General features: G+C 36.8%; 1 non-coding gene and 1 pseudogene across 1 annotated transcript; one reads left to right on the top strand and one right to left on the bottom strand.

Annotated features, from left to right (window-relative positions):
* Positions 1-1,700: 1,700 nt before the first annotated feature.
* Positions 1,701-5,243, bottom strand: LOC142643893 (uncharacterized; annotated as a pseudogene).
* Positions 4,756-4,864, top strand: LOC142605431 (small nucleolar RNA R71). Its single transcript, XR_012839052.1, has one exon. It is a non-coding gene; the product is annotated as a small nucleolar RNA R71 (small nucleolar RNA).
* Positions 5,244-5,826: the final 583 nt, after the last annotated feature.

Genomic DNA, 5,826 nt, shown 5'->3' with positions numbered 1-5,826 from the left:
AATAAGAGAATAAGGACGAACTATAACTACAAGACGAACACACTGACTGGATAATGGGAGTGTAAGAAGATCATGTAAGCTTATTAATGACATATATTGCTAAAATACTATAGAAGATAACAGCAAAATATGGAATAGAGCATAGAACAAGATACAACAAACTGAGATATATTATTATATTGAACAAGTTTTTTACAGGACTGGAAGACATAAACTGAGAAATATTACACAAACTGGCTAACTCTCTAATTTTACAACTCTCAAATTTTTCTACTCTTTCTGATCTCTATCTGCTGAACTAAGGAAACAAAAGGCCTATTTATAGGCAAATATTTTACAACAAAACAAAATATTTTACAGTCAAGAAATGTGAATGCTGATTATCTTCTTTACAGTTGTCCAAAACTTGTGAGGGTTCAGTGCCAGTTGTTTTCTGAGTGTGCAGGAAATATTCTCTTCAGGATTTATTATTGACAATGGGCATAATGGAACTGAGGAAAGGACTAAGCTGCATAGTTGGTGTCTTGAGGAAGGTGTGACGGCAAAGGAGAAAGGAAAGCCAAGACAAAAGTGGGTCCCACAAATTTTTTTTTTTGTTTTTTTTTTGTATATATCTTTTGTACATATCTATCTTTAATCATCTCTTCCTTGAAACCATTCTTCATCAATATCTGCATTTGGATCATGATTATGGTAATAAGGATCATCGAAGTCAAAAGGATTAAGCATTTCCCAATGGTGTTCATATGGCCATTGCTGTTTGCAAACATCTGGTCGGCTGGTACAATGTCTAGGAGGATTCCCTGATTGAGGGATGCTGCCATTGTGAGTGAATAGTGACAAGATATCCAAGATACGTCCATGTGTCTGTGAAGAGTACCATCAGCATTTGTTACCCAATGTACATCTAGAGGGTGGAAAATTCCTTCTGCTTGAACATTATTTTTGGAGTTTAGCTTAGCTACTAGACATGCTGAAGTAATTTTGTGACCAAAACAGGGGTGATCTGTTTTGTGATACTTGAACCATTGACCATCATGAGCATAATATTTCAAAATTTCATGCTAGAATTTGTGAAAATATTTATTATGAGGAAAAGTGTATGAGTAGAATTGTGGTTCAAAATGAATGCACAAGTAGTACTCATTGAGTAAGTACCACATGTAAAGGTAATGTGCAACATTCCAATTTGATATCCAAAATGCAAATGGAGTTTTCTATGGTTGCTCAATATCTTGGAAAAGGGCAAGGAAATAGCTCTGGTTTTGTTTGAGGTAATCATGGAGGACTCAAATGATTCTTTTGGATCTGGCTTGGAGGGTCAGGGTCTTTATTTGGTCTTTTATATCTGGGGGAAGGGTTTCTATCATGTTCATGATATTATTGGAGGATGAAGTAGAAGGGTCTGAGGATGAGGATGGATCTGTGATTGGGTATACACATAAGGGTGGAGGAATTATTGTGGTATGAAGGACTGGAGGCTTTCTAGAAAGGTAATCAGTGATAAGGATCTTTACCTTTGATGTGTTTAACTTGGAAGGACCATTGTGAAAACTAATTTGACCATCTGAGTAACTGGGGATGGGGGAGCATTTTTCTTTTGAACTGGAGCATTTTTGGAAAAGAAGGCATATCCATTTCTACAAGAAAATTGTGACTAGGGAGGTGAAACTGGAACTTTTCAATGCCATGTTTGACTGCTAGGATTTCTTTGAAAGTAGAATGATAATGATGTTCTGAAGGCTTGAATGCACCACTTTTGTATCCACAAATGTTTCTTTTACCATCAATTTCTTCAAAGAGAGCTGCTGCCCAATACTCATCACTTGCATCAAATCTATTTTGGCCTTATCAACCTCAATACCACTTTCTGATATGACATGGCCAAGAAAAATTCCCTTTCTCACCATAAAATGACATTTCTCCCAATGAAGAACAAGATTCTTCTCCTTACACCGTACTAACACTAAGGATAGGTGGTGCAAACATTCTTCAAAAGTGGACCCAAATACTGAAAAGTCATCCATAAATACCTCCAAAAATCGTCCCACCATATCAGAAAAAATACTAATCATGCACCTCTGAAATGTACCAGGAGCATTACATAAACCAAATGGCATGCGACGGTAGGCAAATGTCCCAAAAGGGCAGGTGAAGGTAGTCTTTTCTTGATCTTCTGGTGCAATGGGAATTTGATTATATCCATAATATCCATCAAGAAAACAATAATAAGCATGACCAGCTAACCTTTCCAACATTTGGTCTATAAAAGGAAGAGGAAAATGATCTTTTCTTGTCATGGCATTCAACTTACAATAATCAATGCATACTCTCCATCCCGCTTGCACACGAGTTGGGACTAACTGATCATCCTCATTCTTGACAACTGTTATGCCAGATTTCTTTGGTACAACTTGAACTGGACTCACCCAATTACTATCAGAAATTGGGTAAATAATACCCACATCCAAAAGCTTCAAAACTTCAGCTCTCACTACCTCTTGCATAATAGGGTTTAGACGTCTCTGTGGTTCATATGAAGTTTTGGCATTCTCTTCCAAGTGAATTCTATGCATAACCACAGATGGGCTAATACCTTTGATATCAGCAATTGACCAACCTATAGCTTCCTTATGCTCTTGAAGTACACTTATCAATTGGCGTTCCCTAAGGTCATCCAAATCTGAAGCTATAATGACAGGTAAGGTCTCAGAAGAACCTAAAAAGGCATACTTAAGTGTGTCAGGTAATGGTTTCAACTCCAACTTTGGTGGTTCCACAGCTAATGGGAGTAGGGATGAAGAAAGTGGAAGAGGGATCACTTTTAGTTGCCAGCTATCAGTACTTAAGAGAGGAACAGAATCTAACAATGCATTGACCTCTTCAATTGAGTGTTCAATATCAAAATTGCAACCAAAAAGATTTAAGCAAGCCTCTAGAGGATCCCCATAACTCGATTGTAGGAAGGTATCATGGACTAGACTCTCAATCATGTGAACCTCACAGATATCCTCATTGTCTAGCACTTGTTTATTTATGTGGAAGATATTAAGCTCAACGGTCATATTCCCAAAAGAAATCTTCATTACACCACTCCGAAAATTGATCAAAGCATTGGATGTGGCTAAGAAAGGGAAACCCAAAATGACATGGATTTGTGTACTGGCATTTAGAGCAGGCTCAGTGTCTAACACAACAAAATCAACAAGAAAATAGAATGCATCCACCTTAATCAGCACATCCTCAACAATACCTCTAGGGATTTTCACAGACCTATCAGCTAATTAAAGTGTCATGGTTGTTGGTTTTAACTCCCCCAAACCTAGCTGTAAATAAACTGAATATGGCATTAAGTTCACACTTGCCCCCAAATCTAGCAAAGCTCGCTCAATGAGGCGATCCCCAATCTTGCATGAAATTGTAGGAGATCCTGGGTCCTTACATTTCACTGGATATTTATTCTGAATAATTGAACTAACTTGCTCTGTCAAAAATGCCTTTTTCGGGACATTTGTCTTTCTCTTCATTGTCACAAGATCTTTTAGAAACTTGGCATAAGCAGGAACTTGCTAAATTGCATCAAGAAATGGAATGTTTATTTGCACTTGCTTAAAAACCTCTAAAATGTCTCCAAATTGTGCACTTTTCTGAGGACTGATTAACTTTTGAGGAAATGGAGCTTTAGGAACAAACCTCTTATCAAGGGGAGAACTAAGATCCTGAATTGGAATGGAGGGTGGGTTGTCCTTCTTTTCTCCATGATCATCATGTGAACTATGATTACCTTTTTCCTTTAACACAATATTTTCATCATCCTCCACTTCTGGCATTTTCACTTGATTATCAACTTGCTTACTAGACCTAAGGGTAGTAATAGACTGAACATGTTCTTGTCCATGAGTAGAACTAGAAGAACCATTGATGGCATACTGTCCTTCTGGGTTAGGTATAGGTTGACTAGGAAACTTTCCTTTTTCCCTCTCTCCAACTTGAGTTGCTAACTGGCCAACTTGATTTTCCAACTTTGAAATAGCTTGAGTATTCAAATGGGTGGAACTTTTCATTTCTTGAATGGCTTGACTAGTTGATTGCATGAAAGTTTTGATAGACTCCTCCAAAGATGATTGTTGTCTTGGTGGTGCTACAAACTGAGGTGTTGATTGAGGAATGGGAGGATATGCTTGTGTAGGTGGACGAAATTGACTTTGTTGATGCACTTGTTGTCCACCTACATTTGTGGGAGGCTGATTTTGCCTCCATGAGAAATTAGGACGGTTCCTCCAATTTGGATTGTATGTCTCTGAAAATGGACTAGCAAATGGTTTTCCATAATTATTCAGTGAATTTGCTTGCTCAGTATAAAAATCAGGGTACCCAACTGCAGAGGGACACATTTGTGTTGTATGCATAGGACTTGCACAAATAGAGCATGTTTCACTTTGAACTTGATTGACAGAATTCATCCCTCTACCTAAAGCTAAAGCCTCAACCTTACGAGTGAGATTGTCCAACCTAGCTTTTATGTCTAAATCTTCACTAACTTCATACAATCCTCCTTTCTTAATTCCAAGGGCAGATCTCTCTTTACGGTTGGAAAAATCCCATTGTTGTGAACTTTCAGAAAAATTCTCAAGAAATTTGTATGCCTCATCATCTACAAGACTAAAAAATCCACCACCATTCATGGACTCAATCATGTTACGATTTTCTTGAGTCAAACCATTATAAAAATATTGTACTAGTCTCCATGTTTCAAAACCATGATGGGGACACTTTAAGATCAAGTCCTTAAATCTCTCCCAACTCTCATAAAATTTCTCTTGTTCATCTTGATAAAAATCTGCAATTTCTCTCCTCAAAGCATTAGTCTTGGCCATTGGGAAAAATTTAGAAAGGAATTTTGTGACCAATAGTTCCCATGAAGTGATAGATCCAGGTGACAAAGAATTAAGCCATGCTTTTGCCTTATCCTTCAAGGAAAAAGGGAATAAACGCAAGCGAACAGAGTCATCAGTGAAATTCTGGAACTTACAAGTAGCACAAATCTCAAGAAAATCCTTCACATGCATATAAGGATCTTCTCTATCCAATCCATGAAAAGTAGGCAGAAGATGGATTATCTGTGGCTTTAACTCAAAATGTGTAGCAGTGGTTGCAGGCAATACTATGCAAGATGGAGGGTTGGTGGTTATGGGTGAGAACAACTCCCTAAGAGTTTTTGAATCATCTCCTGTTTCTCCCATTGTGGATGAATAATCAAAACTAACAAGACGATTATCTTTATCACGTATCCAAGTTCTCATACACCATGCACAAAGAAATAATTTTTTTTTTTTAAATAAAATAAAATTTAACTACAACTAGTAGAAGAAAAAATTCAATTAAGACTTAATTTATTTTCCTAACCAAGTCCCCGGCAACGGCGCCAAAAACTTGTTGTGAAATTTTAAAATACTCGCAAGTGTACGAACCGTACCGAAGTATAGTTTGACAAGAACGAGGTCGAACCCACAGGGACTTGAATGAACGTAGGAAAATTAATCAAATCTTAACAAAATTAATCCTAATCTAGTTTAATAAAAATTGGTTGTTTTGAAATTAAATAAACTAAGTAAATAGTTAAACTAAGCAAAAGATATAAAGCAATAAAAAGATGCAAGCAATCAAGGGAAAGGAATTAAGGTTTTGGAATCCGCCTTGTAAATCATATCAGCATATATTTATGATCATTAATTTTTCCCAACTCACTACATGATAATCTAGAAATCAATCTTGCTATCATGGAAAATATTCTCATTAAAATCCTTATTTTAAAAATCAAAAGCA

This window comes from Castanea sativa, chromosome 7 (assembly GCF_040712315.1).
Source record: "Castanea sativa cultivar Marrone di Chiusa Pesio chromosome 7, ASM4071231v1".
Taxonomy (NCBI): Eukaryota; Viridiplantae; Streptophyta; class Magnoliopsida; order Fagales; family Fagaceae; genus Castanea; species Castanea sativa.
This window is presented reverse-complemented; position numbering and strand designations above follow the sequence as displayed.